Genomic DNA, 24573 nt, shown 5'->3' on the forward strand with positions numbered 1-24573 from the left:
TGCCCCAGCATGATTTCCTTTCTAAACTGAGTCACTTGTTCCTCTTCATGCCTCTTCATGAGGCATTTCCATGCATCAAAATGGGGAAATTTAAGAGGAAAAAATAAAAAAAAAGTTCATTTTTCCCCAAATGTTTTACAGGAAGTGTCATCAAAACCAGACATCCTCAAGGGGAGAGCTATCTATTCTAATTTTGCCATGATGCACAGTCCACGCTTGTTTTACAACAGCCAGCCAGGAGACACAAACCTCACTGTAGGTATAAGTAAAAGATGCCTCTGACAGCAGACTTCCTGTGATGGCTGTGGCTAGAGAAGGGATCCAGAAATGTCAGTATCACATGCAGCTTCTCTCCCTTGAACAGCCCTTCAGTCCTACTGCTACCACAGAGGGCAAGGCTGAGCTGGAGAACACAGCAGCTCCTGCGGGGAAGAAATGGTCCCCTCAGCAGCTGCGGCGGACACCCTGCCCCTGACGGCATCAGGAGTAGCAAGCTCTGTCTACACTCTCACAAAGCCTCGAGCTGGCTCAGAGAGAAGAGCTGATGTATTCCTCACTGTTTTAAGATGATTGTCTCTTCCTTCCATCCCTGTACTCATTTTGTAATCAACCTTTCAGCAGATGAAATGAAGCATCATTCTGATTACAAGTGCAGCTTTAAAACATCATTTCTGAGCATAATTTCCCAGTGACTAGACAAAGAAAACTTCTGATTTACCATCTGCTTTTAATTCCTTTCTGAGTGAAGATTATGAGTAAATAGGTCATCTTCATGTCTCCTCAGTTAGTCTACTAGAGTCTCTGAATCCATCCATATATGACTGAAGGCACTAAACACAAAAGCCACGTTATCTGAAGTTGGCGAGTGGCTTCTCTTCCAAGTGTACTGCAAGACAGGTACATTAATACCTCCAGCACACACTTATGCAGTACGGTGATGGGAAATCCTTCCCCATCACTTGAATTCTTATATCCTGCTAGGACTGAATCATAGCTGCCTAAGGATGCTGGAAACTATTATTCAGTTGAAGATTATTTTTCTCTATTAAGATGCATTAAAAAGGAAACACTTATAATCTCTCATGTTCAAACTTTTCACATCACTTTCTGCAAGAGCAAGGTCATTAAACAGTTGCTTATTTTGACCCTTTGAAATGACCGCAATTTAGTAATGTAATTACAGTTCTTCACCTGTCACTGCATACCACTTTGTTAGAAGCTTTGGAATGAATTTCTGTGCAAATGAAAGTGATTGTCAGCATTGTTACCGGTCATAAAGAATGAGTTCAGAGTGTTTCTTAATAGGATGCAAACGCCGTGAGTTGTTTCTGATAAATTACTTCAGTCCTAAAAAATAAAGAGTTTAAAAAGGTGAATGTGAAGATGCAGTCGGCAAGACAGCAAATGTTAGAGGAGGACAGAGCTGTAAGTGTGGGCACAGCAGGATTCCAAGACTTACAGAAAACTAGCAAAAGTGCACGCCTGGAGTATGGGGCCTTTTTTAATAAGCATCAAGCTTCTCTGAAACAAACAGCCTTCCAAGGTAGCATTGCACTTTCTGGAAAGGTGCGATGGAAGTCAGTTAATTGCTTGTCCCCAAACATTTAACTTCATTGTGTCACTCAAAATTTCTCATTTTGGCTTACAATACATTTCTCTATTACCAGCCAGCTGGAGAAGTGTGTTCCCAAAATTGACAACTGGTCTGTTTAATCACACTCTTCGTATTTTGAAACCGGCCACATCCAAAAGTCCTCGCTTAATCTTGTGACATCTCAAGCAATCAGATCACTGTGAGGACTGGCATATTAGTGTGCTATCCTGATGCATCCCTAATATACCTTACTGTGCCTCATCCTTTTCTGGCTCAAAAGGACTAGATAGCAAGCAAGAAAGATGAATCAGACCAAAACTTTGTCTACTTCTGCCTAAAATGCCTTCAGGAAGCAGCCAGAGAATACAGGGCCTGGTTCCTCCAGCACATTTAGTTCCAAGGTATGACAGGCCAGCTTAGAGACAGTTTTTGTTCAGGTATACATTTTAAAGGCCAGTTTAGTTGTCTACATTTTTAATCTATCTTAAACACAGCAATAATAGAACATCGATAGGGGAACTCAGTTTGCCAAGAAATGGCTCATAGGAGACTTTAAAACTGCCTGCAGAACTCTTCTATTTTTCAGACTCATAGGACCAATCAGGTTGGAAGGGATCTCAGGTCCCTGGTCCAACCCCCATCTCAAAGCAAGGTCAGCCCTGAGGTCAGACCAAGTTGCCAAGGGCTTTATCCAGACAGGTCTTGAAATCCTCCCATGATGGAGGCTGCACAACATCTCCGTTCCCATGCCTAGCTGTTCTCAAGGTGAAGAAGTTTCTCCCTATATCTACCAGTCTGAACCTTCCTTTTTCAGTTTACAGCTGTTGCTTTTAATTCTCCTGCCATGCACATCCGTGAAGAGCCTGGCTCCGTCTTCTTGCTCACCTCCTCACAGGTGTTGGCAGGCCACTCTTCCCCAAGCTGAACAAGCCCCATTCCCTCAGCCTCTCCTCACAGGGCAAATGCATCAGCCCCCCAACCATCTTGGTGACCCTTCACTGAACGTGCTTCAGTTTATCATTTTTCTTTTACTAGCAGCCCAAAACTGGATAAAAGATTCAAGAAGTAGCCTAGAAAGGCCAACTAAAGAGGCATAATCACTTCCTTTGATCTAACTGCAGTTCTGTTAATGTATCCCACTATAGTGCTAGACTTCCTCGCTGCCAGGGCACACTGCTAACTCACAAAAAATACATAAATGATAGATTAATTTGATGGAAAAGATGTGTAAAAAGTGCATGCTAATAGAAATAAAATAACATCTAGATCCAACTGTAAGAAAAATTAACTACACTAACTACTAAGGAGGAAAACAAGATAAATCATAGAATCATTGAGGTTGGAAAAGACCTTTAAGATCATTGAGTCCAATCATTACTTATACAAATAGTCACTTATACCTCAGGCAATTTTTAGTCTTTAGTATTGATGTTCTGTTTCTGCTGACAATTAGTCTTAAAACCTTACAGGAAATAATAGGTGAATATTTCAACAGTTCTAACAGGACAACACTAAAAAAAAAACCTTCATTCACCCAACATAACACAGCTTACCAGGCTTATTAGTCTGCTGAAACTAGGATCTATTGGCTCTTTTTTTGGTGTGAGTGAGTGCTAAATATACACAAGAAGCACTGAGGAGGGAAGAGTAATCAAAGTGCTTAACTTATCATCACTGAATTAGAGGCCCAGGCATCTCTGATTCCCTGCCCCAAATCATCTTTAATAGGAATGTAATTTTAAGAATCTTTACCTCCAGATTGGTCACAAGCAATACTACATAATATTGGATGTTTTATGTTTGTCTTAGGATTTCGTGTTTGGACCGTCACCATTGATATCTGTCTGCTAGCAGTAAAGAACACTTTGCAGGACTTGAGGGTTCATCATCGATTTTATCATATTGTTACGCCCAGACCCTTTTATAGATCTTTCAGGACTTCTAAAAGCTGAGTGATCTTCACAAAGCCACTGCTGTATATTCCATTTCTGTTAGGTTAAAGCTAAGCTAAACCCAAAGTGGGCTGATGGTATCAAAGCGGGCTTTCATCTGAAAGGTCCTAAGGTCATAGCAATCAGAAAATTTCTTATGTGTTCCTCCTTACTCATACTGAACTCAAAATACCTACTTGATCACATACATTTCTTCAGGGACTTCCCCATTCTCCGCAGGCCTCTGCATGTTCCCTTAAAAGCATGCCCATTCATGGATTACCTCCAGTCTCGGAATTAGATTAACTTCTGCAAGACAAAGGTCACCATTATTCAGATCTCATTCTTTTATCGAAGGCAAATGAATTCCAAATATTTTCACCTTCAGTGCACATGACATATTAAGTGAGTGCATCTGCACCTTACTGTTCTGTGTATCAGACTTACCCCATGTCAGAGACCTTCCTGAATTTTCTGTTATTTTCCTGTTTATTTCTTTTTATGGGTTCCTGGAGAATCAGTTGCTAATGGCTTTTGTAGACAGGGACATGAATTTGTCATTTTTCTGTTTAATGTTTCTAATAAAGTGCATTGTGAATCATCATAGTCTCAGGACAAATTGCACTTGAGTGAAGGAGGAAATGAGCAGGATGAAACCTCCTGTCTCCTTGTGTGATTAGATGCACACAGGCTGCAGCATATTTAGAGTGAAGGGATAAGACTCAGTTATGAGGAACATAATGAAGAGTCGTTATTCAGGACGTTGGAAACTGCCAAATCCCCTGCTTATTCCTCAGTCTTATTAAACAAACTGTCTTCTCTGTTGCTACCTGCCCAAGAACTCTTTATGCCCATGCATGCTCTGCAAAGATCCAGAACTGATCTTTGTCAACAGCAAGTACAGGACCTTTGTAGATGACTTGTTCCATTCCTGATAAATACCTCTAAATCCTCAGCAGCAGTGAAAATTCAGTTTATTTTCATTAATAATCACTTATCTCTCACATATTTTCAAAAGCTCACATAATAGTCACTATCACTGCTTTAGACACTGCAAAGCTCTTCTGGCATTAATTTTACTGTCAATACAAGCTTTGTCAGCAACTAGCATTTTGAATGTCACTATTCCTTTCTCATTTTTAACATTTTAAAGCTTTCGCTTCATTCAAAACTAATATAAACTAGATTTATTTCTCCCTCATAATGTAAGCTCTGCTTGAAGGTACGGATGTGTCATTTATTGTTCACAGAGTTCTAGTAAAAATCTATAAATAATCCACAAAGCAAACGCTACCTCTAATCAGTACCTTTCTTCAGATTTTTTTGTCATTCAGCTGTGAAGTTCTAGCTTGAGTTGCATTACAATTATGCTGTTTATTTAAGTAAAGCGCCAGGAGGAAACGGAGTCAGATCTCAGTCATGTAATACATGGAAAGCAACTCTAATGAAATCTCGAGTTATTCCCCTTAAACATGCATTGGTAGGATCAGAGCCTACTTGCACTACATCTAGTAGTCCTTCTTGTCCCAGTTATTGTTGTGGCTTACCAAAAGTCCTGACTGTAAGATAACCAAGCTGGGTTAAAAATACTGAGAGGAAGTTGAACAAACAGAAGTTATCAGGAGTAACTTTCCATATGCTAGCAAGAACCATCACTTCATCCAAAATGGCATTCAATGCTACTTAGCTAAAAATGCCATTAAATACATTTCATAGGCACTGCAGCCTGCATGTAATACTAGAGGTGGACTGACATAATCATAAATTATTCATGGACAGTCAACGGCATTGTAAAAAATCAGATTTCTCTTCTGAGAGACTGACTATTCTTTTGAGAATATCAGTTGAACAGCTACTGCACTTTAATGCAGAAGCCTTTCATTGAATAAAAAAATATAAAAAACTGTAATGATATCTATATCTATGCAACATAAGTCCATGTCTATAGGCAGAAGTCATCAATTAAGTATAATGAAAAGGGTATAAAGTGCCTAGCCTTGAGAAAGGAAGAAGAGTAATATATGCACGCTTTAAAATATCAGGGTGTAATGAGTCCTAGAATTCTCACAACCACATGTACAGGAACCACACAAGCAGAGACGTTGATATTTATATGACCAGGAAATTAAAAAATATGATAAAAAACCCAAAAACACCTTATGCTCTGTAATTAGACATTGGTATAAAATAGGGTATTAACTACAACAAAGTGAACCTAACAGCTACTTAAGGTTGTTCTTTAAAGGCAAATAAGCACTCAGTAGACTGTAAAAGCTTATATGCAGAAGTTAGTGCAGACAACTCGTATGTCTAGGCAACATCATGTCCACAAGATCCACACCTTTGTCACTGTCAAGGGTCCTAGCATTTCCGCTGTGCTTGCATGCCACAACAGCACTCACGATCAAACCAAGAAAAGCAGACTACTTAGTGTTCTTCGTGTTCAGGCACAACTTTAATAAATGCATGCCACAGCACTTCATCGTGGAAAGAGAAAAATTAACAACGCATTCAAAATGTATTACTATGCCAAACCCAAGCCTGTCATCATTTAACATGGCACTAAGTGCCTCATCAGTAACTTTCTCCCCTGTATTTGCTCAAAACTAAGAACTGGATAGTAATAGGTAATTATCTAGGGTGTTAATGTCCAGCAACGTTTGCCTGAGCAAAGGCCTGACAGACTTGTTCAACACGGTAGAGATCTTCCTCACAGACTTTGGCATCTCTGAACCCACAGATACAAGGCAGAGGGTGTATCTCTCTCAGACGTCTCATTGGAAATGCTAGCAGAGAGCCTGCCATCCCCTGTAACTAGTTCTGTAGACAGCAAATATTTTTGCTTTCTATTCAGTAGTTTCTGGGTAGTCCACTCGGGAGAAAAAGTAATGCCTGTTATCTAAGATAAAAATCTACTTCTTGTTACTTTTCTTTTATCAATTTCTTTGCCAGTTGAAGAAAAAAAAAAAGTTTCTTTTATTTTTCCCTATTGCTTTCTAACAAGTAATGAAAGATCCATTTTAACTCTCATATGATTTTTTTTTTTTTCATGCATTGTGAAGCAGAGCCCTTTTTAATATCTCACGGGTTGCTTCCAACTTTCCCAACCTTCCATTCTGACACTGAGAAAGACATTGCCATTAAATGTTTCTAGGTCAAACCCAAATTGAAGTTTCCTGTTTGACAGCTGAGAACAACTTATCCTTCACTGTCACTAGGTAAACACAATATTGCTTTTTAAAGAAAATCATAGCAGGATAGGAAGCAAAAGAGATAGTCAAGAAAAAAATAATCCATCAAAACAGTGTCAATGTTTTCCTAAACAAAACCACACACCCCCAACTACTCTACAGCTCTTACTCATATAATTTTTCAGAGACAGACAGTTGCAAAGGGAGCTGATCATCTTAGTGAGGCTTGATTCATTAAAATTAGGAGCCCAACAGTACCTTTTTTCCTCTTCAGCTTTATTAAGGATCACTGCTACTGCAGTCATCATAAAGTGAGGCCAGCATGCTACCATAAAAACCAAAGATGGATCGTAGGGTCTCTAGTACTTGTTTAATACACTTTTCATTTCTTTTTATCTGCTCATAAAAGCGTCCCTGTTCTTCTGGCTGAACTGGGAGGTGCCTAGGACAAGCGACTGAGATAGCACCATGCTCAAAGGCACAGAAACGTACCCTTCATCTCATCAGAGTCATTGCCTGTTTTCACATTTAAGCTCTGCTCACAAATAAGTCATACACTGAATAAATCTATCGCGACCTTGGAAAGAACCCACTGCAAATGTTTCAAAAACTTAAACGAGAATGTCTAAAATGGCTATAAGAATTACCCATCTAACTACTACTGAAATGAAAGCCATCTGCCTGTAGGTAATTTTGTATCTAACAGCCTAAAGATCGGAAAAGGGACAGTGACTCATCCTTTAACCAGGGGCAGTGGGGAAATAATGCATTTGCTTTTCTCACAGCATCAACCTGAACATTCACTGTGTCGCATGAAGTGAAATACTGAGTCAGACAGAGCAACATGTCCAGCCTAAAACCGTGTCTCTGGCTGGTGCTAGACGCTTCAGCAGAAGCGTGGCATTGTGTAGCAGAGTGCCAGGAGAAAGAGTGCCACTCTCAGTGCAATAAAAATCCAAACAAATAGACCCCTACAATGAAAGATTCACTGTGACGAGCCTCATAAGAAAGATAAGTAACAGCCAGCTAACCCAGGAAGTGGTTTTGCTAAGAAATTTTCTAGAACTGTGAGTGACAAAAGAAAGCTAGTTAGATTAGGGATCAGGTTGGCAATTAATTCATCCCAAGGAAGCTTGTGGGGGAGATCTATATCAAAAAGCCCACTGCAGTGTCCTAGGACCATGGTCACAGCTCCATAACTTGAGAATACAGCAGACAAAACTTGCAGTCCCACTTGATCAGCCCTTCCTCCCTACAGTCCACGGATTTGTCCCGATGTCCTGCTGGGGAAGCCAGATCCATCCTCTACTCCAGATTCCCGGGCACGCTCCACAGAGTCCAAGGAATTCCTGTTCCCCACAAATCTTTCAACGTACTCAGCTCAGTTGGCTGAGCATCTTCACCCACCGTCAGCTTCTTTTAGAGGAATGAGATTTCCCCAGCTGCCCTCATATCAAAAGGGCAGCTCCTGAGGTGTGACACTCCAACTGCTCTCTAAGTAGGGAGAAACTAGAAGTGACAGAAAGAGACAACAGGATAATGACAGAAATAGGAGAGAACCTTATAAAATTTAAACAGAGTGGACAGTTACCAAACCTTCTTGGTAGTTCCTGATTTGAATCTTGAAATGAAAGGTGATTTTCAGGTGACTATGATATAACTTGGTATTTCAGGAAGGAATAGTTTAAAACAGACAGTTTAAAATCATTGCAGATAAATAGATTTCAACTTATTTAAACACATATTGGCGTGATTCTCTGTTCTTATGTAAAAAAGGAATACCTCCAATTGTAACTCAAAACCCTGTTGCCTTTTGACCTTCTCTGCTGACGAGTTATTTAAAGTACACTTTAAAAGGGACTGCCACAATTACAGAACCTATGGGGTGGCATATTTAGGAAATGATTTACTTCCTCTCCTGTCAGAACAGCTGTGCAAGCCTAATGTCTACAGTCTATCAGACAGCTGGCCCAAAGGCACAAAGGCTGCACACTACCTGACAAGCTGGAAATTTTAATTGGGGAGCAAACATAAAGCCTCGGTATTGCGTAAATGAAGGCGGTAGATCTATCAAGAGAATGTAGTCATCGCCTTCACCTTCCTCAACATTCCCTTGGCAAATGATTTTTCTGCTGGAATTTGCATCAGCTTTGCAGGGCTCTGTTCACCTGCTCTTCCAGTTGTAAGTGCAAGCGTTGAGTACGATGGCGCTTGCTTCTTAAGTGTGGGAAAGGAGGAAATGGTCCATAGAGAGAGGATTAGGATAAGCTTGTTTCAGGCGCAACAAATCAAGGAAACTGTTCTACAGGTGGAAATCAAGACTAATTCCTCTTATGAAAGCACATTCAGAGGAACAGCGATTGTCCAATGTTAATTTGAACTATGAGTTTGAAATCAGTATCACTGAGATTATGTTATAGTTTGTGAATCAATTTGGTGATGCGGACTGTTTGCTTCACCAGACTAAGCCATGAGTTTGAAAATGCTGGTTCTGCAAGAGGGATTCAGCCAAAGCTCTGCAAAATAATACTCTCCCCCCACAAACACTAGTTCATCCTGAGCAAGGATACAATCCCAGAGAAACAACGCCTGTTAACTTAGTAGATATAATATATATAGCCAAACTTTTCATTTCTACCTGAGAGCAGTTCTAATGGAAGCCACATTCAGAAATCTTGGAAAACAACTCCACGCTCATTAATGCAAGAACACTGGCTTCATTATAAATGTCATCATCTTGTTCAGCCTGAAACTTGAGAAGCAGTTTAAAAAATTCTCAACACAATTTTCTATTGTAAATTAATCGATAATTAGAGTGATACATGCTAGAACTACTTTGTTTACTGCAACAGAGATTGCCATACGCTTTGATGCCTTTCACACCTGCCTTTCAATGAAACAAACCATCTAACATAATCCCAGCTGCTCCATGTTTTGACAGAAACTGGACCTGCCCCAGTAAGCTTGGTGTTTTTCTTCTCTCGTAAAATTTCACCTCGCTTATAATCTTTTCTCTTTTGGATACTTTTAGATAGTGGTTTAGGCCCCATATAAAGCAACTGTCCAATTGCAGTGATTACCTAAATGGGAGAACCATGAGGCAAGTTGCGAGAACTAAATTCAGTGTCTAAACCAGGTCAAATTCCACCCATCTTTACACCTCTTATACAACCTTCTGTACTATTGTTTACTTTAATTCAAGCTGTTAAAAGGTGACAAAGCCATGAAATGTTTCAGGAACGCACAAATCATTAGAGTTTTACATTTACTCATAAAATCCAACCGATATCTAAAACACAGATCGTTAAATACACACATGATCTCATCTTTGCTTTCTTTGCTTGGAAAACAACCGCCTTGAATCAGTTATAAACCAGGAATGCAATAATGCTGGCAAAAGAAAGTCTTTCAAAGCCATTTGCAGTGTTGCAACCTTACCATGTTTCCACAAACAGCAGCATTAATGTTTCGCTTTCCTTGCTTTACTATGAAAACAAAAAACAGTTGATGTGCATGCACATACAAAAGTTTTGTTAAACATACAGCAAAACATGATGTAGCTTTTAAACTGTTTTATCTATCAATCACCCAAATAGTTTGATGGTCTGTCAAATCTACTTTTTTTCCACAGAAACACGACTTCCTGACTCAATGCACATCACTGATTAACAAGTACAAAAAAGAGCAAATATGAAGTCCTGTCCTTCTTCCATAACTCTTTTCTTACCACGCCTGGCATACTAGTCTAGCAGTTTGCAAAAAGAAGTCCTTACTGCTCTTAGAAATTTTGGTCCTGAGAATGCTACCTGTGGGCAGCATCACCACTTTTAATAAGCTAGGTCTAAGGTAAAGAAATTATGGCAGTTTATAATCAGATGAAAAATGAAAGCCACAGTTGTTCTTTTAGAAAAAAAATCAGATAACATTATCCAATATAGCACTACTGTCAAAAAGCAAGCCACCCAGCTCTGTCTCCTTTCTTTTCCCCTAAACTGTGCTTGTAGACCGGCCAGTAAGCAGGTACCACACCTGTGATGCAGCCAGTCTCAATCTAACGTAGGGTTTTTTAGAGCCAGAGGATGTGCACGTGATTCTTCCCCTGTTCATTATTTCTAGACAGTGCATTATATATTTGGACGTCTTGCACAGGGTTTTCCACTTGGCCTAGCTGCCAGACTCTATCCCATTTCAAGTGCCTCTCCTTTATACTGCAAATGCATCCTGGCACCCATTCCCTTCCACTAGCTGAGAATTTTAAGAACAGAACCCAACCATGTCTAATTCTCTTCATCCTAGTATACACCACAACAGTTGATAGGTATCCAGCCATTGAATCACTTGCATAGTTCTCACCCTTTTCAGTTCATGGCTGGACATGCAGCCGCAGTTGTCAAGAGTGCTATTGGCACGCCAGCTTCAGAGATTAGCCACACCATGCATGAGCAGTTTGAATAGGTGCATGTGAATGAGAGGATGAACCCTGTTCAGCAGTAAGCCAGTAGAAAACAGAAACAGACTGTTTTCAAATGTTCACCAACCCAGAGCGGGTGGGATTCAATCCAGAGTTGGAGATCTAACAGGCAGGAATGCAGGTTGGTGTGCCAGCATATGCAAACCTCCCATTCGACATCAAGAGAGACTCCTGCACCAAAGGTCTTGGGGCCACTTTTTCAGTTTTAGAGTGTCCTCTTCCAGAACAGTGAGTCCAGGGTACTGTTACAAATAATAGATAGCAACAGTCTATTCCAAAGACTCATTATTCTTGACAGGCTGCAATAGAAAAGTTTTCATCTGACTGTTTTAATAGAGCTCAGACATATTCTTAAGGATTATTAATTACCTTTCAACCTCCATCACCCACACAGTATGGAGTTAATTCTACTAGAACCGCAATATAGGTTGAAACACAACAGTTATTCAGGCCAAAAACCCTGCAAGGCTTACAAGAGCGTTGTGCTGTTCAATAAAGTCTTCACTAAGTGAGAACAGCTTTTCAATGGCTTAAATGAAAGAAGGTGAAATAAATATTGCCATCCAGGCAACTCTGTTTAAGCTGTACTTTACTTCAGCATTCAAACGGGCAGGTTACAGAAATCCCTCCAAATTTTAGTATTTTTTTTTTCCTATTTATCCCACCAACACCAATGCTTTTTGGTGTAAGTATTTCTATGCTATTAGCCCAATTATTTTTCTTGCCAAGAACACATTAGTTCAGTCGTTGTAATAATGTCTGTCATACCCAAACCGCTGCTCTTCACATGGAACCATACTTAAACATGTGGGATGTGTATCAGCAGTTTCTGCACAAAGCAGTTGGGCCTAGGATAGGGTTACCCAGTGAGCTCATGGAAAGATCGTTCGCTTCCTTTCAGTCTGGAAACTGGAAAATTTATTTAAGTATATCTGAAGTCACAGGGGAAACAGGATGGGTTCTCCTGTTTTCTAACTATCCTTTGGGCGGGAAACATATATATACACACATGTCTGTATGCATATGTAAATTCATGTATGTATAAGACACGCATATGATGTACAACTGATAGCTTTGTCTGCAACAAGAAGAAAACATCCAAAGCAAGCAGTATAATAACAAAATAAAATAAATAACAAAAAATAATATCATGGGGATCAGAACCAATAAGCATAGATTTCTCAAGGTGTGTTGTCTAGTGTTCAATACGAACTGATCTTTTTCAGTTGTTTTTGGCTCAGTGAGGGCACAAACATAGCCCGGCTGCCTATTCTTATGACGCTCACTGTAACTTGATAGCTTTAGAAATCCACCCCCCTGTCCAGTTTGGCTGAAGTTGGGATAAATGCTATTAAGAAGAGTAGTATAAGATACGTCCAGAGAATGATCACGAGAGTCTTGTTTCCTTAGGAAATTAAGCTTAAAGGAAAAAAGAAAAAAAAAAGAAAAAAGAGACAAAAGAAAAAAAAAGTAAGAAAACAGAGAAAGGATGAGGGATATAATTAGAATGAAACACTACAGAGGATTTCTGGTGCTGACTCTGAATCCTGACAGTATATTCTTTCTGTGTTCACAGGGAATGACCCCACTTTATGCGTGACTCGGTTCTCCCTTAACGTTAAGTTACAATTCCACTCTCAGAGGGATACTGGCATGATAAACCCCCATTAAGGATCGTAAACTGTTCAGGCACTACAGTTATAAAACCATACACAATGACCAGACAGTCAAAAAGTGGCTACATTGCTGTAAATCAGAAGCAAGTGAAATACATACCCACACTAATCATGTTTTAGAAGCCACAAGTCTTTCATTTCTGAAGGGTTTCAAATTTCCTCAAAGTTTAAGGATGTTCTTTCCCTTGAACTTACTAATTCTGCACAGCATTGCTCACTGTCTCCATTTTGAGCTGTCATTTCACCACCTAATTGTCAGAATTGTAATAGCTCCTTTCCTTTTTACACAGAGCTCCTCGGGGAATATTATACTAGACAAAACTTACGTAATGGGAAAAAAAAATGTTTATGTTCTGTCCCCTTCAATATGTATCATTTAACACAGTTGAAACATATTTTAGTCTCAGATTTATTTTTTCCCTGCTGTGCTCCTGAAGGAAGGAAAAAAAAAAATCCCTGATTCTTAAATGCTTAGTAAAGAAAAAAAATAAAATAATATTCTAGGTGCTTTTTTAAATATGCATACAATGCTTTCACTACTAAGAAAAGGGGCACCATCTTTTCTTACACTCCATGCAACTGTAATGTCAAATTCAGTGCAAGAGTAAATAGGGATATGGAATGTATAGGGTTATTATGAAAGCTCACAAGTCAGTGCCCAAAGAGTCAACAGATATATCAATGTATTTGAAGTAGCAGCTTATTGCATTGATTTCAGGGAAGTTACTTGTCAGAACATTACACCTGAAAGATATCGTTATGTTCGCTGGACCAGAATTATTGTGTCATAAGAGCCCTCAGAAAATATTAAGCCTTTTATTTGCACCATAAGTAATAGGTGATTCTAAAATATCTTTTGGGAGAACTATGCAACCGGGTAAAGCTAGTTACTGTACACACGTGGAAAAGAAGGAAATCTGTCCAAACTGTTTAATACATGTACTCAATATTTTATCACTAACAATTCAGACCAAAGCCCCACCCTCAGAAACAATTCAGCTCAGAAAAACTGCATGCATTTAAATTTAGAGTTTATTCACTTTATAAACTACTGAGTGTTCAGTTGCTTATTATGCCTATCTCCTGCTATTTTCTTTCCATTCCAGAGCAGAGACCATTTTACGCTTTGAAAGCAGGATATTCACTTGCATTTTTACATCTGAGGAAAGCAGCATATCCTCTGTTCAGGCAAAGAATGATTTTTCTGAGAGTATAAACTACTAATACTGATTATAGCTGCATGTCTTAGAAGTCATTAAAAAGCCATTTTGCAAAGGCCACAGAAGGAAAAAACGGAAAGAAAAGCCCACCTCTGTGTCATTAAAAATGACTTCAGCAAGCATTATTTTGAGAAACTAGGACTGTACATTTAAAAAACAGCATTACCGAAGAACTGAAGTAGATTTATGGGAGTGTCCTGCAGTCATGTTGCCACGATCCTAAGGGCTGGATCTGTGCAGGTTGGCTTACTCAGCAGTAGGAGCATGTTCCAAACCAGGCACAGACTCGCGGCGGCACCGGGCTGAAATTCACCAAGTCCCACTGTACACTGTAGATGTGTTTATGCTGGCTGCAGAAGAACAGATGATACGCAATGAGGCATGAAGCCTGCTGGAACAAAGCTCCTGTCAATGTTTTGTGAGCTTATCTAAGAGAGCTTAGAAAATGTGTCGTGTGGTTGCAGTGGGCTTGATCTGGCAGAAGTCTGAAAGCTAGGTTTTCTATACCACAGTTTCATTGAGCATTTCTGGCACAGCTTCCTTTCATTTTAATTCTAACTAAAGCTTTGACACAATTACTGTGAAGAATTATTTGCCTCACCTGCGTTATTTTGCACAAAAGCTCAGGTTTCCAGTAGTTCTGATCTGTCATAACAGGAAACTCAAACAGCCTATTTCTGATGTCGGTTGTGCTAATGTAACACTAGGGAATTACTCCTTCCATGCATCACCTTAGTTTATCTTATGACCAAGCCTAAGACTACCTCATAGGCAAGTATTTAGGACGTTTCAAGTGTATCTGTTAAATGACCAAGAGTGTGTCTACAATAGTGGTTTAGTCCAAATCAGGAGTGCACTTTTAAGGCACATCTGCCAGACGTCCTCACTCTGCACTTTGGTTCACATCAAAAAGGGATCTCAGAGTGAACAAACTGGATTCCGCGTGGATGAAGCTGAACTTTGGACTTCACATCCAAAGAAGAGCAACGAAGCTGGTGAAGGTTCTCGAGCACAGGTCTTATGAGGAGCGGCTGAGGGAGCTGGGGGTGTTTAGCCTGGAGAAAAGGAGGCTGAGGGGAGACCTTATCACTCTCTACAACTACCTGAAAGGAGGTTGTAGAGAGGTGGGGGTCCTTCTCTTTTCCCAAGTAAGAAGTGATAGGATGAGAGGAAATGGCCTCAAGTTGTGCCAGGGGAGGTTTAGACTGGATATTAGGAAAAAATTCTTCACCAAAAGGGTTGTCAAGCATTGGAACAGGCTGCCCAGGGAAGTGGTTGAGTCATCATCCCCAGTGGTACTTGAAAGACATGTAGTTGTGATGCTTAGGGACATGGTTCAGTGGTAGACTTGTCAGTGTTAGGTTTGCAATTGTACTCAATGATCTTAAAGGTCTTTTCCAAACTCAATGATTCTATAAACCAAAAGATATCTTCCAGGAGTGCATCTAAGTCCCACTGCTAAGGAGAGTTCAGTCCAAGGAATGACACTGGAACAAGACCTGAGTAAACCTACAAGCAGCTGCTGTAACTGCTCTTCAGTATGTTCTTCTGATTCTCCTAATCTGACATCTTTCTATTGGAATGAGTCTGACAAAATAAGACAGTCTTATGCCATTTCTACACCAAATAATTGAACAGTTGTCTAAATAAAGCAACAATGCACTAAAGAGACTGTGAAAGAAGCTTCAAGCTCAAATTTGGTAGAGTGATAAACTGTGTGGTAAGAAATGGATGCCAAATGCAGTAATTTTCACCAAATCTATATTTTGAGTGTATGCAAGACAAGTGTAAAATACATATTGCAGGAAAAGGAAGTAAGGTTAACCAGGGTAAGGGAATACATATAACCTGCAGAGTTCCTACCTAAGTGATAAACATGTATTTCCCACCCATACACAGTAGGTTGGCACAGCTCAGAAAGTAAAAAAACATAAAAAAAAGGGTCTGAAATAGTCCTGGAATCTGTTTCTTTTTTCTGTACATCTTCTTTCCTTTTTTTTTTTTTCTGAAGGGTAGAACACAGACATTGAACGTTATTTCAACATAGGATACTAAATTCTGCTTTTGATTGCACTAGAGTAAAACAACATTGCAGGTTATTATTTGTTAGTCAAATGGGCTAGGCACTCTGCAAGGCAAATATTTCCTTACTATTTTGTCACCTGCCCAAAGTTTTTCTCCCAAAACACAAGCATAATGAGAAAGCTTGGTGCCCAGGAAAACGTAGCTAGGATGATAAAAGGACTGACTTAGCTGGATCACACCATTAACGGGTTCAGTAGGGGAGGACTAAATCCTAAGAATCCCCAGATGATGTAGATAAATCCCACCACAGTGAACCGTTAGGAAGATGGAAATAGTAGTCATTTTATAGATGACCCCAAGTAACATGATCTAACTCTGAAATTAGCTCCAGCTTTGAAGTTAGCTCTGTTTTGGGCAGGTGCTGAGGGAGAGAACATTTTGGACCAGGTGGCCTCCAGAGGTCTCTTCTACCTTAAATTATTCTACAATTCCACAATTTTTAATATTTCTTACTAGAAACGCAAAATGGCTTGATAAGGAGTACACAATACCAACGAGGCCTACTCTTGTTTCAGGGCTCAGTGTTTTCTTCAAACAGCATTTCACATGCTGGAGGAAAGAATTCTGGTGGCCAAAAAGTTACAGTGCTTCACTGGAATGAAGGCAAATGAGTTTTTCTACAAATACATAAGGTTTATCTCAGAGCTTGAGCCTTTAATTTAAAAATGCTTACACCACAGGTGAGCCCAAGTTATTTATCACCCATAGAGCCTTGCAATTACATGGAATAAACGAGTACTCCAGAAGAACCAAGTTCTGCTTTTAGCCTCCTTCTATGCTGTACCACCTTTGGCAAACTACTAAAAAACCCCATCAATACTTCAATACACATGAAATTTTTTCACCACAAATAAGCCAGTGAGCAGTTAAAAGAGTTAAAAGTTTTCTTATTCTGATTTGAATTACATGTATATCTAAAGGTCTGAAAAATCAGAGTTGATTCTCCCTGAGCTTTATTTCTCCCATTATAAAACAGGAAACGCAATAGGGCCTTGGAACAGAAACTACTGGAAGAAGATTCTTTGTCTTCTGTTTTGCAGGAGTCAGACTAAATTATCATAATAGTCTGTTTTGGCCTTAATCTATACTTCAGTTCCTCATACAGGTTTTGCGAGGATAAATTCACTTGGGTATTATTGGTGGTAGAAGCAATTTAAGTATATAATAGATAGAGAATGTTCCTTTCAAACAAATGGCAATTAAAGATATAAATAGCATAATCAGTTCTCCAGTTTCATTATTAATTGTCTGCACACACCGATAAACACACAGATATACACATAAACAATTGATTAAAAAAAGAAAAGTATTTTTTGAAACACTAATATTTTAATCATAAACATGCGCCTTAGCTAATTCTCCCAATACTCTGGTAATGTAGGGAAATAAGTATTAATATTCCTTCTTAGCTGAAGGAAAATCAAGAGACTGTGGTGAGCAGTAAGTGATTTTTTCTGAGACCATGTATCAAATTAACGGAAGAACTTAGCTCCTGGTTCTGTGCTCATTCCCTCACTCCATGTTGCCTCTAACTTGATTAGTTTCTTATGACTAACCATTAATAATTCTGCATTATGCAGTCATCCCTAGGTAAAAGGGAAGTTTATTCTTAACAAATGACAGGGAAGCTGAACAATTTTAGAGTACCACAAAATGTATAATAATCAGATTAATTAAAGTGGACTCTGTTTGATTATGGCGATAACCTGATATAGCCAGCCAGTCAGTCTCTCATAGGCTCTAATTGCCAGGCAAAATTACATTTCAAATGTATCAGGAAAAGAGAATCTTTTCCTGCATTTAAAGTAATGCCATTACTTTTGTTCTCTTCAAACTATGTAAAATTCAAAATAACCTTTTCTACTCCTTAGTAAGCCAAGTAAATAATAATTAAAAAATATAAAAGTCTGTTAACTCAACACAAGCCTCGGTAAAGCAAACTAATAATTTTCAGTGAACAGCAAAAAACTCGCCACTTGACAGGAGAAGTGATTCAACTTCAATAGATCTGATCACCCCGGATGGCGTTTAACCAATTAGTCTCATTTAGCAAAATACATAAGTGCATGATTAGTATTAATTTGATATCACCTTCGTGGTCACTAGGCTATAAAGAAATACCTGAGCAATGTACTGAAACTGGGTCTCTGCTATTACACTGTAGTTCAAACCAACCAGTGAAGTAAATACAACATGTGATGAGGTACACGGGCTCTATCTGCCTTCCTATAAACATGGAATTTCTTAGTGGTTAGCAATATATATGACAAACAGCTTAAAAGAAGGTGTTGAATGCAAGTCTGTCTATGTTCTCATGAAAAATGATGCGAACAACATAAAAGGCAGCTACAAACGTAACTTTCAAAGATGACAGAATTGCAAATGCAGTTAATTTAGGCACAACCACCACTTCTCTTTCTTTGCTGGTAGGGCAAAGAAACTCTCAAATTACGCACTCTCAGATTGCAATGATTTTGCCCTTCCAAAATCATTAAGGAATCATGGGAAAGCATGGAAATCATGAAAAGTAAAGACATCTTTACAAACACCGTATTATGTTGGGTAACTCAAGAGGTTTCACATCCTTTGGGGTTTTGAAAATCACATAATGAAATGTCAGGTTCTGTGTTAGCATAGTGAACTCCACCAGCTCTTAAATCTTCCTAGCTGCCTCCATGACCAAAGTCCCCTTCCCTTGGGCAATTTATAGGTGGAAAAACCCTGCAGCAGCAACTCTACAGTGCCAGGCCATGCCCCTGTCTCTTGACACCTCCTGAGGCCACAACCACCTTCTCCCAGCTTCCTCTGAAGTGGAACAGGAAGCAGGAACACCTGGATATGGATGTGATCAGACCTGAAATTCCAGGGCAACTTGGAAAAATTCTATAGCTTCTTCAGGATTGCCCTTTTAGGAAAGAGAGAGGACCAAGGTCACATTTGCACTCCTTCTCCTGGCCCCAGGCCAAGTGATTCTCTCTGCCTTGAATGATCTGGCCCGTCACTTATGCAGAAAGCAGCACTAATGGACTGCTAGCACTGCCTGTAAATTAAATTCCAATTAACTGTACTATCTCCTTGATAGTTAGCACTAGCCCCCTCCTTCCTTACTCCTGTTCCTAGTGCCTATGCCTACAGAGGCTCAAAGCACCAGCTCCAGACAGAAAATCAGATTAGGCCTTCAGCTTTTTCTTCATTCCCTTTCTCTTGAGCTTAGTCTCAGCCCCAGTAGCTGCTCCAGCATTAGCACTTCACCTCGACCAGTAGGGCCAGAGATTTAGCAGCCCCTTGGAGGCTGAGGTCATGTTTGCACTGTGGATTGATAAACTGAGTTTTTCAGTCTAATGGCATTGCTAGCATTGTACCTCCACAGAAGTACAAAGCAAGATTTTCTTCTGAAAGGGCCCAAAAGCCATTACACACCTTGCACATTAGGCATGTTGTCTATAGCACACCTCTAACACTTCAGCACCCACAAATTCAGTGCCAACAACCATTCCTTCTCAAAACACTATCACACAAAGCATACAAAGGAAATCCGCAATTCAGAAGTGTCAGTAGAAGTGAAGAGCTCCCTGGTTTCAGGTGGTTATTATGTGAGTAATCTGTGATCCTAATTTGGGTACACAGATTAGCCCTTGACTCCAAAGACTTCTGTACAGAGTCTCTGCAGGGTTACAGCCTTTACAAAGATGTATTTTTAAATAAGCATAGAGAAAGAATTTCCATTATTTTATGGAAATTTGGCTTCCCAGAGAACAGCAGTAAATCAAAATGAGCTTGTATCACTAAAGGGGGGATCGTATAGAGCACATAGGCATGTGACAAGAAAAATGCAATGCCTTTGTGAGAAAAGAATTCCCATGAGTTTTTAACTAAGTCTCAGAAAACCTGAACGTTTTCACCAGAAATGTCATCCCAGTAAACTGGGATTCTTGTGGAGACAGTGACTCAGGAGTAAGAAAAGCTTTCAGCTGTTCCTTCTTCCACCTGACACCACTGCTCATTAATCTATGAAATATAGTATAAATCTGTATTATAAACATTAGATTGGACATAAAAAAACTTGGTATAAATCTGTATTATAAACATTAGATGGGACATAAAAAAACTTGAATAAATAAGAATGTTCTTCAAAGACCATTATCATAACTGGAATGAATACATCAGACATAGTCCTCCTCCTTCCACATTTAACCAACTCAAATGTCTAAGCACTAACAGGAACTGAAAAAGTTTTTCCTTGAAAATGTTCAATGTAGAAAAGATAGCATACACTGTAGGTAATGCAGTTCAAGAATAATGATATCATATTCCAGGAATAGACATGGGTTGCTCCAGGTTGAAATAATGGAAACAATTTAGGGCACAATTTAAGCTAAATCTAAATTACGTCTGCGTGAGAGAGCTGTAAATTCATCCAGGAAGGGAAAGGAGTAGGTACATGACTGCGGGTTTTCAGTGAAGTAGAGCTCTTTGGATAATTGTTGAACCTGAGTTTTTAATCTATAATTGAGGTGATTATTTAATTTGAATTTTATTAGGAACCATGCACTGTAGAAACATCCTCTTTCAGTTACAGATACCAGCTGGGTAACATAGGCGTGAAGAACTAGGATGAAACATTACGCTGGAAATTCAGCATGTCTAATTAATCACCTAAAGGACTGATTAATTAAGTTTGGGGGAGGAGGAGGGTTGCTTCCATCATACTAAATCCTTCCTGAAAATGTACTGATATTTCAATAAGACCAATTGGAAGGAAATCAAACTACAGAAGGCCACTAGTACTATTTCTAAGCTTGGAGAAATCCTTTGCTAGATGCTACATACCCTTGTGAAATACTGGAATTATATACCTAAGAGGCATTCAATCTCCAGTTTCAAATATCAGAGGAATTTCATTAAATCATATTGTACTTCCTGTTTGATAAAATTTTAACAGAGAAAGTGATGCCACTCAATTTTCTTGAAAAAAATAGTAATAGCTTTCAGAACTTGTGCTTTTGCTAACACTTACCTCAACTATCTAAAAAATGCCTTTGATTTTAATTACAATGGAGTATTTGCAATAAATGCAGAGCGTACTATCTGGCAACTATTAAAAGCTTTAAACATTTTTAATAGTCTTTTACAACTTTTAGGTTACTAATGGATTATGAAATTCAGCCACAGAACCCGGCAGGCTGAGAACTAGAACTATGAAATAAATGAAATTTCCATATACTTAATTATTCTCTCCTTAAAATAACATGTGAAACCTCAAATTTAGCCTTTATTAGCATCATCATGACCACCTGTTTTTTGTTGATTTTGTTGTTCCCCTTTTTAAGACTGGCACACTCAACAGACTTTTGGGCAGCCCTGCTTTTAAAAAGCAAGACTGTCAGGCTACATCCCTGTAGTTTTCATCTCACTTGGATTTTCTGAGCATCAACCACAAAGTCTTCCCATGATGGCATATTATGTTTTCCCTGTTAGTACTCTGCACAACAGGACCAGAGTTCTGCTGACCTTCTTTCTTCCTTACTCAGGGAAAACTTTTCTGACTGGCTTTCCAAGGAGCCCTGCCTCAGCTGGAAGAACTGATCTCATCCATATAATACGTGAAAGGGCAAAACTGGGAAAATATTAGCTGCAGATTTACCTCTTGTTTAATATCAATAACGTGCTTTGCAGTATTCCCTAGCAGCCAGACCCTGCTGTGCTTTCATCCTCATCATACCACAACACAGAAAGAAACAGGCAGTTTATAACCTGCAAATAAGAGGCCTTGTAAACATAACTAAAGGGAACCATTTTGGATTGAAAAACATAGGATCAGATGTCCACGCTTATCCTATGTTGCATAAAAGGATGGAACACTAAATGAGGAATTGATGTCACCATATAAGCTGCAGCATAATCAGACTTACAAATATTACTGTATCTGAAATATGACAGCTAGAAAAATATGTGAGTATTGACAAAACTATGTAGGTGGCATTTCTTTCCTGTAAAAGTTAGAAGTTGGTATTCTTCAAGATGTTGTAAGCATTTAGATTTTTGGTACTATAGTTCTATAAAGACATTAAATACAGTATCCTCCAGTACTTCTGCTTTAACTAACACACTTAAATGCATCAAATTCAAAGCATCAAAAGTCTGGACAGAATTGTTAAGGTTGGAAGGGACCTTAAAGATCATCTAGTTCTAACCCCCCTGCCATGGGGGTTCAACCTGCCAGATTGCTCAGAGCCCTGTCCAGCCTGGTCTTAAAAACTTCCAGGGATGGGGCTTCCACCACCTCTCTGGGCAACCTGTTCCAGTGTCTCACCACCCTCATGGTGAAGAACTTCTTCCTAACGTCCTGTCTGAATCCTCCCATCTCTAGTTTTAATCCATTCCCTCTAGTCCTACTATTACCCGACATCCTAAAAAGTCCCTCAACGTCTTTCTTGTAGGCCCCCATAAGATAGTGGTCGGCCACTATAAGGTCTCTTCAGAGCCTTCTTTTCTCCAGACTGAACAACCCCGACTCTCTCAGTCTGTCTTTGAACTACCATCCTCACACATCAGTTATCAAACTTGGCTGGGGCGTTTTTCCTTCAAAACATGTTTCAGCTTCCCAACAAAAATGTTTTCCAAAGGAAAAAACCCATTAACAAACAGCTGCCTTTCCTTCTGTCTCTCAACACCTTCCATGGGGAAATATCTGAACATTTTTTTCAGTAGAGAAATTTTTACAAAACAGTACCTTCCAGGCTGCTTTGATTTGATCAATATTGCTTTTCTGTCTTTTGCTGCAGCTATTCCATTTGGCATAAACCACTAAATAATCTTCCAGCCATACGCTGAAATCTCAGAGAAGAATAATCACTGCCATAAGTTCTGTGCTTTCTTCCTTTTTTTCCTCTCAAAACCAAAAAATATTTAGGGTTTTTACCAGTGCAAAGGAACAAAAATGCTGGAGCCATCTCCAACTTTCAACTCGAATACCATCCAATAGCTTCCCAAGTAAGTAAACACCTACAGGCCAACAAACCTTATAGATATCTGGAGAAATATTTTTCCTTCTGCTGCCCTATGCAGAAAAATATAACTCTAAGTAGACCAAATCTGATCAGATGAAACAAAAGATATAACACCAACCCACCATCCTGTACCCTGAAAATGGAAGAAAGTTAAGAGAGGTCATGAATATCTGAATAGTATACGTACCCGACAGGAACTTGCACCCTCAGCAAGTTCGATGACGACACCAAGCTGTGCGGCACAGTCGACATGCTGGAGGGAAGGGATGCCATCCAGAGGGACCTTGACTGGCTTGAGAGGTGGGCCCGTGCAAACCTCATGAAGTTCAACCAGGCCAAGTGCAAGGTCCTGCACCTGGGTCATGGCAATCCCAGGCACAAACACAGGTTGGACAGAGAATGGCTTGAGAGCAGCCCTGAGGAGAAGGACTTGGCGAGGCTGGTGGACAAGAAGCTCAACATGAGCAGGCAATGTGCACTTGCAGCCCAGAAAGCCAACCGCATCCTGGGCTGCATCAAAAGTGTGGCCAGCAGGTCGAGGGAGGTGATTCTGCCCCTCTACTTTGCTCTGGTGAGACCCCACCCGGAGTACTGCGTCCAGCTCTAGAGTCTTCAACACAAGAAGGACATGGACCTGTTGGGGCAAGTCCAGAGGAGGGCCACAAAGATGATCAGAGGGCTGGAGCACCTCTCCTATGAAGGCAGGCTGAGAGAGTTGGGGTTATTCAGCCTGGAGAAGAGAAGGCTCCGGGGAGACCTTATAGCAGCCTTCCAGTACCTAAAGGGGGCCTACAGGAAGGATGGGGAGGGACTCTTTATCAGGGAGTGTAATGACAGGACGTGGGGTAATGGCCTCAAACTGAAAGAGGGGAGATCTAGATTGGATATTAGGAAGAAATTCTTTACTGCAAGGGTGGTGAGACACTGGCACAGGTTGCCCAGAGAAGCTGTGGAAGCCCCATCCCTGAAGTGTTCAAGGCCAGGCTGGATGGGGCTTTGAGCAGCCGGGTCTAGTGGGAGGTGTTCCTGCCCATGGCAGGGGGGTTGGAACTAGATGACCTTTAAGGTGCCTTCCAACCTGAACCATTCTGTGATTCTGTGAATACAAGCAAGCAAAGCCCAGTTACCAGTGATGCACTTTGGGTAGCTCTCCAGCAAATTCACCAGGTCTCAGCAACCGTAACAGAGCTCCATGGTCTGCTGCCTCTCAGTGGCAGCATCATCTTTCACTAACAGCCGTCAATCCAGATCGACACCCATGTGTAGTGTTGGCCCACACCACACAAACGCTTCATGTATTTGCTGCTCCCATTTCCAGGCAGGTCATGCAGTGGGAACACCTGTCATTAGTACCAACCTATTTCAAAGCAAAGAATCAGTGATGCTGTATGTGGC

The 24573-nt window shown here is 40.0% G+C and overlaps 1 protein-coding gene across 1 annotated transcript in view; it reads right to left on the reverse strand.

Annotated features, from left to right (window-relative positions):
- The window catches only part of LOC128904962 (poly(rC)-binding protein 3-like), a 525202-nt gene that overhangs the window by 278653 nt on the left and 221976 nt on the right, over positions 1-24573 (reverse strand). The gene's annotated exons all lie outside the window — the stretch shown is intronic.

This window comes from Rissa tridactyla, chromosome 2, assembly GCF_028500815.1.
Source record: "Rissa tridactyla isolate bRisTri1 chromosome 2, bRisTri1.patW.cur.20221130, whole genome shotgun sequence".
Classification (NCBI taxonomy): Eukaryota; Metazoa; Chordata; class Aves; order Charadriiformes; family Laridae; genus Rissa; species Rissa tridactyla.